The 14,169-nt window shown below is 41.0% G+C and overlaps 1 pseudogene; it reads left to right on the top strand.

Moving 5' to 3' along the window:
• The first annotated feature begins 1,340 nt into the window (after positions 1–1,340).
• On the top strand, positions 1,341–13,474 carry LOC121981197 (annotated as a pseudogene).
• Positions 13,475–14,169: the final 695 nt, after the last annotated feature.

A 14,169-nucleotide genomic window follows, 5' to 3' on the forward strand; every position in this document is an offset into this window, starting at 1 on the left:
CTTCATCAAGTTCTCGATTCAAACTTGGTGATTGTTTGAAACTTTTACATTTTAAAGTTGTTTGATTGATTATTGAGATTAATAATGTAAACTTGTTTATTCATTTATATATTTTTATTTATTTAACATGTTGATAAGAGTTTTTATTGATGAATATAATTCATGGTGGTATGAACATTATTCATGAATATTATTTAAACATAAATAATTTTTTATCAAACTGAACATCAACACGACAGTTCGGCTCATTTACAACCTAAAATGGGGGGAGGGGTGTTAAGATTGGGTCACATAAGCTATATAGTTGTAGGTAGGAGTGAGCAACTAATAATTGAATTGACCAAACTAATTAAATTGAACTAAATAAATTGAAGTTTTTTTTTAAAGACAAATGGAACTGATAGAACTTTGTTACAGAAATCAAACAAACAAATTGATAAAAAAAAATCGACTAATTTGATTGATTACCGAATTAATCAAATTTTTATATGAATTGACTAATTTTGCACATCAATCGATTGTTATTGGACCGTCGGGTTAGGAATTAAGATTTTAAAGGTCCTTTTTTTTTAAAAAAAAATAAATGTTGGTTGAAAATCGAGGCTGAATTAATGAAATTGAAATAACCAAGATTTTTTTTATAAAAAAACAAATTTCCAAATAAATTGAACTAAGCTTTTAAATTCGATTGGTTCGAACAATTAAGTGACCGATCTTGTATGCACCCCTTAATTATAGGGTTTAGCTGACCTACTTAATATTATTAGTGACTGAATCCTATCATAATGCACTTTAGAAGATTGACACACTAACTTAGACAACTTAAGCCCTTCTAAATCTTGATATATCATCTAGAAAGCTCTCCAAATGTTAGTATTCGATTTCATCTACCTAAAGCCGGTATTTCATCTAATAAATTCATATTCCTTGAAACAAACCTACATTTGCCATTGAGTTCACTCGATCACTCAATCCAAGTTGCTTACCCACCCTCGTCCCACTCTATCTCAGCCATCTCACCTGTCCTCGCCGGAGTTCAATCCTCGCGATCTAGTTAAAAAATTGCTAAAATTAACAGAAGCTTCCGTCTAGGTAAACAGAGGGCGTTCTTCTGCGGAAATCACTTCCATTTCATGTAAACAGGTCCCGCAATATATATAAAGTCGGATACTGGCCATCTAACAACTCAGGAACGGATCGCTACTTCTCACCCACTCACTCACCGGCAATCCTACGAACAGCAGTCGATATGGTCGCTGGGACCCTCTAGTCCTATCCCATTGGTTGATCGAGTACGACAACGTGTGGACACCTAACTTTCCTTCCGGACACACGTCGCTGTCCATTCCCACAGTCGCACTCCCCTTGTCGGGGGTCTAAAAGGTTCGGATTCACCGTCGGAGGTGACATCGGCGGGGAGATCTGACGCGAGATTGGCTGTGGCTGCCGTCGAGGGAGTCGTCGAAGCCCGTGCGCTACCTAGAGTCTCTTGTTTTCTTCGTCTTCCGGCCTCTCGTGGCTTTTCTCGTACAGATCTGAGTTGTGCCGCTGGGAGGTGAGGGCGTCGACGACAAAAAATGCACGCGGGCACCTCGGCTCGGTGCTCCGACACGGAGGGCTCAGGCGAAGTCGACGATCCAGACGCGCCAAGGGTTTACCAGGTCTGGAAGGGCAACAACGTAAGTGAATCCCGCTCTTTGCTGTCGGTAATCTCGCGTGTTGGTGAGCAGTTGATCACTTCATGTCTTGCTATATTCCAAAATTAGTTTTTTTTTCCAAATAAGATTCTTGTGATATCCAATGGAAAGTGGGAGGAATTTTTGTTTGGGTGGTCATGTTTTCTTTTCTGTTTTTCGTCAATGAGCTAGTATTTGGAATTGGAAGAGGCTATCCTTGTTCTTCTTGTGGTCATGCAAGTGGTGTCTATTGGCTAAGAGCCCCAGCATATAGGCCCTTAGAAAAGAGATGATTAATGGTTATGGTAGATAGGAAGTGACTCTTTAAGACAACATTTGTTTCGTTTCTTGGAGATTGATGCATTCTCTCTTTCATTGTCTAATCATTTAGGAATTAGGATTGAGGCTTGTATTTGTGCTGGTTGATGGGTTCAACTAATCGATGAGGGCTCAGTCCAAGCCCCGCTCAACTAGCTGAGGTTGAGCTGAGATGGTTTTGGGGTGGGGGGAGAGTGATGCCTGCCTATCGTTGCAGGTTCACTAAGGTGTCATTTCCACTAGCCAAGTGTCCTAGTACATCGACTTGCAGAGGCACTGATTCAGTAACTAGAGTGCTGATGTTAGGCAAGAAGTGACTCTTTAGTTCCACATTGCCAAGTGTTGTGTATGAAAATTATGAGTAGATTGGGATATACTTCCAAAAGTTGGCTAATCATTTTGGATTAGTGCTCTGTCCAATCTACATCCTGGGGCATTAATCTTCTACAAATAGTCATCAAGTTTTATTCTTTCATTTTTATTTCGAGGTGAAGCTGGGATTTTGTGCATTCTATCTGTCCTCTTTTTCTACTGGTAAATTTAGTTAAAACTAGTTAATTCTTGTCCATTGGCGTTATGAAGGTTTATTGTCTCGCCACATGTCAGTGTTTCAGTGTTTGACCAGAATGAGATGGCGTTAATACCAACTAGCATACTGTGTGTTGATATGAGGTGATGTTGTTCGATACCTATGAGGAGGAGGAGGAGGAACTGAGAAGGAGGTAAAGTGGGGAATATTTCAACTTCTAATTCTTTACTTGATGTCATAACAATGTGTTTGTCAGTATCGTCGTGCCCTTCACTTAGATGTCATGCTTAGTCTCCTTGTTTTGCTATTTATGAAGCTGGCCCTTAGCTTTGAACTAGAGTCTAATGCTCTACCATTGCGATTGCGAGGGTTTCCTCGATGATGATGATCCTCTTCAACCTTAGTGGGTAAAGTAGTAGGGAATGTTGCCCTTGGCTCATCACTAACGAGGGGCATTCTCTCTAGTGCTAATTTTTTGTTTGCACTGCAACCATAGTTTGATGAGCAAGATTTGTGTAAATTGTTAATAATATAAATATATAAAATTGATTCCTTGCTTAATAGCTTGATCTTTTGGGATAAATGATCAATCAACTTTAACCACAATTGGGTTCCTATGTTCTAATCATTATGGTGTTGGTATTTAAGAAATATATGCTTAACTAATTCAGTTCACATGTTGGGCTTGGACTAGTCTTGTTTGCCTGTTTACATGTGTGGGGAACTGTTAAAAACAGAAAACACAGTATAATTTCAACTCGTTGGATCAATTATGTGAATCCTATTTTGACATTGAAATTTATTACTATCTCTAGCAATATCCAAATCTTTTGTGTCACTTTTAATTGTGTTTAGTAAAGTTGTCCTTGGTCTCCGTCATTCTTTAGCCCCATATCATCAATCCTAATTGATCAGCTTGTTCAATTTTAGAAATGATTGGCATCTTTCAATATGCCCATAAATATTTTATTTCTTGGACGGGCACATAACTACGCTCAAGTAGTTTTCCCCTCATAATCTCACACATGGTGTTAGCTTTTTCATTTATGTTGCCTTAATTTCTGTGTTGTTTTCTAAAGGCCATACATTGATCACATATCTTTAAAAGCTCCTTTCCAATAATCTCCAATCTTTATCCTCTTAATGATTTCTTCAGAACAACTCATTCTTGATCATTAAGTGATCCAAGTATCTAAGCATCTTCTATGATTTCCTGTCCATCCAATTTAATTATCTTCTCATTGTTTTCTTTTTCTCGAAATTTTATTTCATATATTCGTTTTTAGTTTTACTTACTTTTAAACCTTTGATTTCTCAAGTTTCTTTCCACATTTTAAGATATACTCTATCTTGATTATCATCAATTAGAAGAATACTATCAACTATCTTGAATATGACTCGTAAGTTTCTCCAATACTAATATAAAATATACATTTATTAAGGGCATGATGCTAACCCTTAATATAAATATACATTTATGTACGACATCATGTGTTACATTTATAATAACTCTAAGGTTGCCACCAAATTATTATAAGACACATCTTTTATCACGTCGATAGATTTAATAGATTTTATCTCATAAAAACCACCAAAACAATTGTCTATGGATTTTATCATAATTCCTAATCCTCTTTTTTTTCATAATGTCTCCACTAGTTTTCTTATTAGATAAATAACATTTAAATATTATGATCATACAACCAAATTAAGTTTTAGATATCTTTGTTTCACTTGTTATTTATCTCTCAGCCATCCTTCCTTATGTGACATTTTTCATAACTTAATCCCTCTATAATTATCACTCATCAACTTGATCTCTCTATAACTATTAATTAGAGCAACATTGTACTTAACCTTTATTCTGATAATTGATTCTACAAAACTTTTCTTCTATCATAAAAAGTCTTCTTAGTTCTTAAGATATTGAATACATTTGTTAATGTAATATTTTTTCTCGCCAAAATTATTCTGAATTTTTAATAGTGATATCATTAGATTTTTTTTGTAGCTTATTTACGCTCATCTGATCTAATGTTTTGAAGAAAATTATGATTCCCAAATTTATGATAATGTTCAATCTTTAATCATTTTTTAAGTGGTTCAGTGAATAATTTATAAAAATCATCTTAATTACTTCACCATCAAAGGAAGCATTTTAATAAGCATATTTCATAAATGGAATATTACATATCTTTATAAGTATATTGATCCTGTCCGAACCAGGCTCAATGGACGCTGGGGATGTGGCGCTCCCTGCTGGATCCTCGAGTGCTCCAGCGAACCTGCAACAAAACCGAGCCGGGGGGGGTGTCCCGGCGACGGCCCTCCGACGCTCAAGTTAGGCGAAGGAATAAGAAAATGACTGAGAAAATGGAGACTTGTGTACCTCCGGTTGAAGAAATGGAGGCCTTATATAGACCTCTCGAAGGAGCCTGGGCACACCAATCGAAGCGATCACCTGCTTTCGACCATGCCTAGGTGTAGGCCTGTCAGAAGGGCATCCATAAGACCATACTGCTACTGTATCAACCTTTCCGTGACGTGAAGGTGGGGCCTTTAATAGTGCCATCTTGCGTACAGTCTAATCATCATGCCTTTGCTGACATATCATATCCCGAGCCGAGCGAATAGGCCGCTCGGCTAACCACTGTTCCCTCGCCACGATTCCGGCCGAGCCGACACCTCCGCTCGGCCATTCTGTCCTCGGCCGAGCGGACACCTCCGCTCGGCCACTCGGCTCCGGTTCTTCTGCTTTGGCGTCGGAAACCCAAACCTTTGGCTGGGTAATCTCTGGTTCCGCTCGGACGGGACCCCATCTGTGGGTCCCCCATTCTTACCGCCGGATCACTTGCCTCCCCTTCAAGTCTAGTCGAAGGAGGCAGTGAGTCCGACTGACTGGACTGTGTGTCCGAGCGGGCGGTCGTCGCCTTATCGCTGCTGCTGATATCCCAACGCCCGAGCGGGCCTAAATGTTTTAATACTTGTGGTTTCCGCGGTTTCTTATTCTTTGATATTTGTTCGTCCGCCCGGGGTATTTATAGTCGTCGGACCGACTCTCGATTTTTAACGATGGTGCTCGTCAGTTTTCCGCTCGGTTTTTATAGACGCCGGCTCGTCTCTTGATTTTTAACGTCGGAGCTCGACGACGCGGATATTTATAGCCGGTCGGCGCGGCTCTCGATCTTTAACGACGGGGCTCGTCGGTCTTCGGCGCGGATATTTATAGCCGGTCGGCGCGGCTCTCGATTTTTAACGACGGAGGTCGTCGGCGCGGATATTTATAGCCGGTCGGCGCGACTCTCGATCTTTAACGACGGAGCTCGTCGGCGCGGATATTTATAGCCGGTCGGCGCGGCTCTCGATCTTTAACGACGGAGCTCGTCGGTCTTCCGCTCGGGGATTTATAGACGCCGGCTCGTCTCTCGATTTTTAACGTCGGAGCTCGACGGCGCGGATATTTATAGCCGGTCGGTGCGGCTCTCGATCTTTAACGACGGAGCTCGTCGGTGCGGATATTTATAGCCGGTCGGCGCGGCTCTCGATCTTTAACGTTGGAGCTCGTCGGCCTTTGAGGCTAATTTGTACTCTGTCGTCCGGCGAAGCTGTTTGCCATCTTTCATCATTTTTGCTTCCTCCGTCCGAACGGTACGGGGCCTTCGGTTTTTTATGCCGATGCAAGGATATCGCACGCCTGGCCAAACGGCTTGGGCCTTCGTCCTTGAGCATTTTGCTCGAATAATTTACCTCCGGCCGAACGGCTCGGGGCCTTCGCTTTCGAGCTAGGGGCTCGGCTAATATACTCCTCGCTACTCGAGCGTTTGGCTCGGCTAATATACCTCCGTCCGAATGGTCCGGGGCCTTCGATACTCGAGCGTTTGGCTCGGATAATTTACCTTCGGCCGAACGGTCCGGGGCCTTCGATCCTCAAGCCTTTGGCTCGGCTAATATACCTCCGTCCGAACGGTACGGGGCCTTCGACACTCGAGCGTTTGGCTCGGATAATTTACCTCCTGCCGAACGGTTCGGGGCCTTCGCTTTCGAGCTAGGGGCTCGGCTAATATACTCCTCGCTACTCGAGCGTTTGGCTCGGCTAATATACCTCCGTCCGAATGGTCCGGGGCCTTCGATACTCGAGCGTTTGGCTCGGATAATTTACCTCCGGCCGAACGGTCCGGGGCCTTCGATCCTCAAGCCTTTGGCTCGGCTAATATACCTCCGTCCGAACGGTACGGGGCCTTCGACACTCGAGCGTTTGGCTCGGATAATTTACCTCCGGCCGAACGGTCCGGGGCCTTCGATCCTCGAGCCTTTGGCTCGGATAATTTACCTCCGGCCGAACGGTCCGGGGCCTTCGATCCTCGGGCTTTTGTATCGGCTAATATACCTCCGTCCGAACGGTACGGGGCCTTCGATCCTCGAGCCTTTGGCTCGGATAATTTACCTCCGGCCGAACGGTCCGGGGCCTTCGATCCTCGAGCCTTTGGCTCGGCTAATATACCTCCGTCCGAACGGTACGGGGCCTTCGACATTCGAGCGTTTGGCTCGGATAATTTACCTCCGGTCGAACGGTCCGGGCTTCCCATCGAGCTCGGGGCTCGGCTAATATACTCCCGGCCGAGTGGCACGGGCTTCCCATCGAGCTCGGGGCTCGGCTAATATACTCCCGGCCGAGCGGCACGGGCTTCCCATCGAGCTCTTGGCTCGGTTTATACACTCCCGGCCGAACGGCACGGGGCTTTTAGCTCGAGGAACTATAATAAATCTTACAACGGAAAGAGGATAACTAAAGAACTGACCTGCCGACCAGCGAGGGTTCTGACCCAATTTCTCGACTCTCGAATACTCGTGGAGTGATGAAGAATATATATACTTGTCGAAACTCATCATGGCTTCCTCGTCGGACCGATATCGGGGCAGGAGTTACTCCCACTTGAGTGCTGGTCGGACCCTTATTTTGCCCCCATTTCTAATGCTTCTTCGGTCGTTCCTCCTGGGCCGCTCAGATATCCGCTCAGCTTGAGCCTTCGGTTTCTGTTGCTCCACGAGCTTAGCTGCTCTTGCCTCAATTAGAGCGTCGAGTTTCTCCTGGGAGAGCGTCACGGTGAGGTCGTCCAGCTTCGTCCATCTATTTCGCTCGGATGCAGGTGCGTTCCCACAGACGGCGCCAATTTGATCCTGTCCGAACCAGGCTCAATGGACGCTGGGGATGTGGCGCTCCCTGCTGGATCCTCGAGTGCTCCAGCGAACCTGCAACAAAACCGAGCCGGGGGGGGTGTCCCGGCGACGGCCCTCCGACGCTCAAGTTAGGCGAAGGAATAAGAAAGTGGCTGAGAAAATGGAGACTTGTGTACCTCCGGTTGAAGAAATGGAGGCCTTATATAGACCTCTCGAAGGAGCCTGGGCACACCAATCGAAGCGATCACCTTCTTTCGACCATGCCTAGGTGTGGGCCTGTCAGAAGGGCATCCATAAGACCATACTGCTACTGTATCAACCTTTCCGTGACGTGAAGGTGGGGCCTTTAATAGTGCCATCTTGCGTACAGTCTAATCATCATGCCTTTGCTGACATATCATATCCCGAGCCGAGCGAATAGGCCGCTCGGCTAACCACTGTTCCCTCGCCACGATTCCGGCCGAGCGGACACCTCCGCTCGGCCATTCTGTCCTCGGCCGAGCGGACACCTCCGCTCGGCCACTCGGCTCCGGTTCTTCTGCTTTGGCGTCGGAAACCCAAACCTTTGGCTGGGTAATCTCTAGTTCCGCTCGGACGGGACCCCATCTGTGGGTCCCCCATTCTTACCGCCGGATCATATATAATTGGTCCTTTTCTTGATAGTTTATGTTACTTGGAATAAGTACAAGTATCTAACACGTCTGTATATTAGTATTAGGCATGCTACTTTCTGAATTCTTTGCACATGGTCAAGTGCTTGACTTGGAGTTTCAGTGTTGGAGTATCGATGTACTGAAATCAGTATTGATGGGTAGATGAAAAAGCCAAGGATTAAGGTAATTGAGCTTTTGGATAAGTGCATTACTCTGTCAGCTTTAATAGCAGGGAAGGGATCATCAGTAGTGTTGTAATGTGGAAATCTAGTTTGGTGAAGGTAAAATTCAACTTGGATCATGCTAATGCTAGAGCTATTATTGGATCAAGCACTATGACCTTTGAAATTGCCCTCCTCTGTAGTTTGGTGGTTCTCATGATACTTTGAAATTGGTCACTATTGCTTTATCACAAATGTGGAACCGTCATATCAGCGGCCCCCCTAGAGCCGGTTTCACAGATATGGAGGGAGATAAATGCAGGTACACAGCTGAAAGCGCATGACCGGGACGCTAACCCCAGGCAATGACACCCCGAGGATCGAACCCTGGACCTCTCGGCCACGAAATCATGCACCCCCAGCTGTGCTACGCCTTGGGGACAAACTATTGCTTTATCACGAGTGAATAACATGTTGCTTCTCCCGGAAGTATTTGTATGTTGATCTTGATTAGCAGCATGTTGAAGACAAGCCTCATTATTTTGTATTGAGAATGAATCGCCTGTGTACTGTATAGCAAATTTTTTCCCCTAAGATTCAAAACACAATGAAAATGATCATAAGTTGATAACCTTGTCAACGTCATGATTAATTCAAGGAAATTATTTGGAAAAATTTAATGAAATAACTAATTTGTTGTTAACAAGGCTCCTAAGATACTTCAAATAGATGAGGAACACATGCTTTGTCCTTGTTAGATCCACCAAGTCTCTAACATCATTTAATTAAGATCAATTAAACTTGAGGTCTTGAGGTTACATGAATGGGGATTAATCTGCTAATTAAAAGCTATGCTTTTACATTCATTTTCTTTTGATTGATTCTCTATCTTCATATTTGTTGCAGATATTTCTTCTAGAAGGGAGGTTTATTTTTGGACCTGATGCAAGATCATTGTTTCTCACCATTTTCCTTATTTTGGCACCTGTCTCCGTGTTTTGTGCCTTTGTTGCAAGAAAACTGATGGATGATTTCTCTCATAACTTGGGAATAACAATAATGATAGTGGCTGTTGCTTTCACATTGTATGTGAGTGCCAATAACTCCTTTTATTTGATTTTCAAGTGGTTGCTTATTTTTATAGAATATGAAGAATATTATGTTTATGTAGAGTGGGAAGAACGAGACTATGCCAATGCATACAGTGGAATATAACAAATGATGCTACAATTTGTTTTGAAATTCTCATTTGTTCTATCAAACATACTACCATCCTGTCACGTGGAAGCCAAGGAGCTTGATCATGTATTCATGCAGTCAGGGTGCACATAAATCTTAATTAGTAAAGATATATCTTTAGTCAAACATGCTTACTTAAATTTGTTTATTGCTTACAATGGATCCTTCCCCGGGACCCCGCATGACGGGAGCTTTGTGCACCGGCTGTCTTTTTTTGTTTCATTTTGGTATTATTTGATTAGGCATATTAAAAGTATATCTTGCTGGGTTCTTTAACTTCAAATATTTTGCATAAAGAATTATATAAATTGTTTTTTTTTCAGCAGATGTGTTGTATTGCTTAGAGTTTTTCAAAATGGAAATTGTTCTCAAGAAGGTTTTGAAAACATAGAGAAGGAAGAAGAAAGAGAGCCCCCTTGGGATTCTCTTGGGGAACTATAGTTTGACATCTAGAATATGGCGGGAGAATGAGAATATGAGATAGATAAATATAGATGCATGCATAAAATTATGCAATGGCAAAAGTAGATTTAGTGGCAATACCATGTGCTTTATACATGAAAGGACCGGATGATGTGCAAAGCACATGAGTGATGTGCACCCTGACACATCAAGCAAACGAGCATGAAACATCGGGTACAATGTGGTGCCCATGTGGTGCATAAGTGCACACCTGTAAACAAGGTTTATGTGGCTCATATGAGGCACAACGTGCTAAGGAAGAAGCAGCAGGAGAAGGGGAGCTTTGGAACTCTTGGTATTCTCATGGTAACTCTAGTTCAACATCTAGAATTCGGTGAAGATTGACCATTTAAATTTACTTACATAAAGCTGTCTCAGTAAAAGGTGAACTTGATAGGATATTCTCAGATTTAAAGTTCATCTATGTGTTAGCACTCCAGAGAAATTGCTAGGAAGAACACAAACTGTTATAATTTTGATGCAGATAACTTAATTTTCTTATCGATGTCAAGGGTAAATGTTCTACCAGAATTTGTATTAATTCTATAATTTCTTCAGTATACTGAGTTGAATGTCTGAAAAATATTGGATCTAACTCTTTGTTTCTCCTTATTGTTTATTACATTTTACATTTTATTTTCTGCACAGGAACAAGTTGAATTAGGATCATCTTTTCAGCCATGAATGAAAAGTATTTTTGTGATTAAGTTTTGATATGGCAGTTCTGGCAATCAGGAATACAGAAATTCTATGGTTAATAGACAAACATGATGCTATTTTGCCTGAATTTAGCATATAAAATCCAGATATGATATTGGGTACTAGGAACACTAGACAAATAAGAAATAAGAATTGCAAGGTAATAAAAAAGTTGGCCATTCCTTTGCTAAGTAATCATAGTCGAATGTTCATTATAACAATGCTACCAACTTTTAGACCAGAAGTGAATTATTAAAAGAAGAAAGTCAATAGCCAAAAGAAGCATGAATATTAGCAAATAAAGAAAATATGCTAATAAGAAGAATTATAATAAATTCAACAGTAGAGAAGGCAGGAAAAGAGGGCATTGCAGTGGCAGCATGACATACAGAAGCAGAGGTGTGATACAATGCAGAACATTTCTTCCCTTCCTCTTTTTCTTTCTTCTATGCCACTTCTTAATTTCTCAGACCCTTTGTGTGTTTTTTTTTACTATCTCCACTTGCATGTAGCTCTTTACCTGATCCAGTTGTCCTGATTCAAATTTGGTATCGTGTAATCCAACTGAATTTAAAACCTGAAGATAATAAAACGTAGCATATACATAAGCTTTGATCGGATTGCTTTCTTTCTTCATAAACTTTAATTTTTGGTTTAGATTTTCATCTTTAGTTAGCCAAATCTTTAGCATCACTGTATTTACATTTTTTATTCATGCTTGATGTTTTATTGCATGTTTCTTTATTCAAGTTAAAATGCTTTGTTCAATGCTTCTTAATTGAAAGGGTTACTCTTGTTTCCAGGATTTGTGTCTTTTGCTAATTACCTCCGGTAGAGATCCAGGTATAGTCCCTCGAAATACACATCCACCGGAACCTGAAAGTTATGGTGGGAACAACGAAATGGGAGGCGCACAAACCCCACAAATACCTATTCCTCGAACTATGGATGTCATTGTGAATGGGATGACTGTGAAAAGTAAATACTGTGACACCTGCATGCTTTATCGGCCTCCGCGTTGTTCACATTGCTCGATCTGCAACAACTGCGTGGAGCGGTTTGATCATCACTGCCCATGGGTGGGGCAATGCATAGGGAATGTATGTTACATTTCTTTATAGTTTTTTGACTCTCTATATACTATCCAATTGTTATGCAACTAGAAATAAATTGACAATTAGGCAAGAGGTTCTTCTCTAACAGTTGAGTTCCTAGCATGTGTTTGCCAACTTACTGGAAGCAAGGATCGACCCGTTGCATTATCTTTTCTAATTTCTTTATATTTTACTATTGTTGGTTTTGCCAATCATTTAAGTTGTCTATGGTGCAGCGTAACTATCGGTTCTTCTATATGTTTGTCTTCACGACAACCTTACTCTGCCTCTATGTCTTTGGTTTTTGCTGGGTCTATATAATAAAAATAAGAGATGCTGATCAGATATCGATTTGGAGAGCTATGATCAAAACTCCATCATCGATAATTTTGATAGTCTATACTTTTTATATCAGTATGGTTTGTTGGAGGCTTATCGGGCTTCCATTTCTATCTCATGAGCACCAACCAGGTAAACTGCATCATTCTCAGTGGAAAGTTTAATACACATTAGAAATCCTCTCTTACACTTATTAGTGAATGACTCTATTCTTCGCAGACTACTTATGAGAACTTCAGATACCGTTATGATTTGCGGGCTAATCCATATAACAGAGGAGTGGTGGGGAATATTACGGAGGTCTTTTTCACAAGCATACCACCCTCAAAGAACAAATTCAGAGTAAAGGCAGCACGAGAACAAGGACTCTCGTCACAATCAGCAGCTCGAGGTTTTCTAAGCCCAAACATGGGTAGAGGAATGGGCGACATCGAAATGGGTAGGAAGCCCATATCATGGGAGGAAGCTAGATCATTTGCACATCTAGATGACTTGGAAGGAGCTACAAATAATCCAAAGATGTTGGATGAGAAGGATGTTGCACTTGGCCACGACACATCTCCAAATTTGAGCAAGGAGAGTTTTCCACCTGAGTCAGCAGAAGGGCGAACCATTTACCATCCAAGGCATTCAAGCAGGGGACGGCGGAGCGGAAGCTGGGAGATGACACCTGATGTTCTGGCATTGGCTGCTGGATTGGGTGAGCCAACTGCAAGAGATCGCGGCAGTGGCACCGGTAGTAATTTCACTGAAAATAACTAGATTCGTTGTTGAAAGAATGGATGTGGATTGATTTAACCATGGCGCTCTCGTATCGAGATGATGAATGAATCATCTTACTACGAAACATCGTGCTTTGCCGGTAGGCTTCTGTAATCACATTGTGTTTATTCTTTTCTCGCTGCTACACTTATCTGTTTTGCTTTGTGATCCAAAAACATTGTTTGTGATGATTCGACCTAAGATTTGTCAGTGTATGTATTCTGCTCTGGTTTCAGAAAAAGCATTGTTCTTCGTTCTCGCGAAGAACGAAGAATCACTTTGCTGATATTCTAAGATCTGGATTGCAGTATTACTTCTGTAATTGTGACCCCTAGTCAAAATGTTGGTGAATTTACATGTATCATATTTTCTTCCCTGGTGCATTTAGTCAGGTCATGAGCAATATAATGCAAGAGTTATTTCTCCATTCTTCTTGAGCATCCACAATGGATGTATTGCACAATGGATGTATTAATAGGGTGTTATAATACTTCCTTAGTGTTAATGTCATTATGAAGGGGTGTTATAACACCTCTTCACTTGAACATGTTCAAGCAAATGTGGGGTGTTCAAACATATGTGTGTTTTTTTAATTTTTTATTATTTTTAAAAATTTTATTTATTAAAAAATTATAAATTTTAATAATATTTTTTAAAAATAGTAAAATTATTTTTTAAAAATAAGATTATTATTAAAAATAATAATAATAATTTTAATATTTTAAAATATATTTAAAATCTATTTATTTAATATAATCTAATTTTTAAAAAAATTGAGTGGATTATGAGACTCATAAATAATAAATGTTAATATTAAATATAAGGGGATGAGTTTTATAATAAGAATGGATTGTGAATACTCCTAGAATTTAAATGTTCAATTACTTGCGCAAATCATTGCTTAAATACCGAGTTGAATGGTTTTTTCCTTCAATCATTTTTGCTTAAAAGAGGAGGACGTTAGCAAAGTTAATAAATGCCAAACTTACTATGTCAACAAAAAATATGACGACTACAATAATAATAATTAAATTTTATTTCAATAAATGATGTTAAATT

Source organism: Zingiber officinale, chromosome 5A (genome assembly GCF_018446385.1).
Source record: "Zingiber officinale cultivar Zhangliang chromosome 5A, Zo_v1.1, whole genome shotgun sequence".
Classification (NCBI taxonomy): Eukaryota; Viridiplantae; Streptophyta; class Magnoliopsida; order Zingiberales; family Zingiberaceae; genus Zingiber; species Zingiber officinale.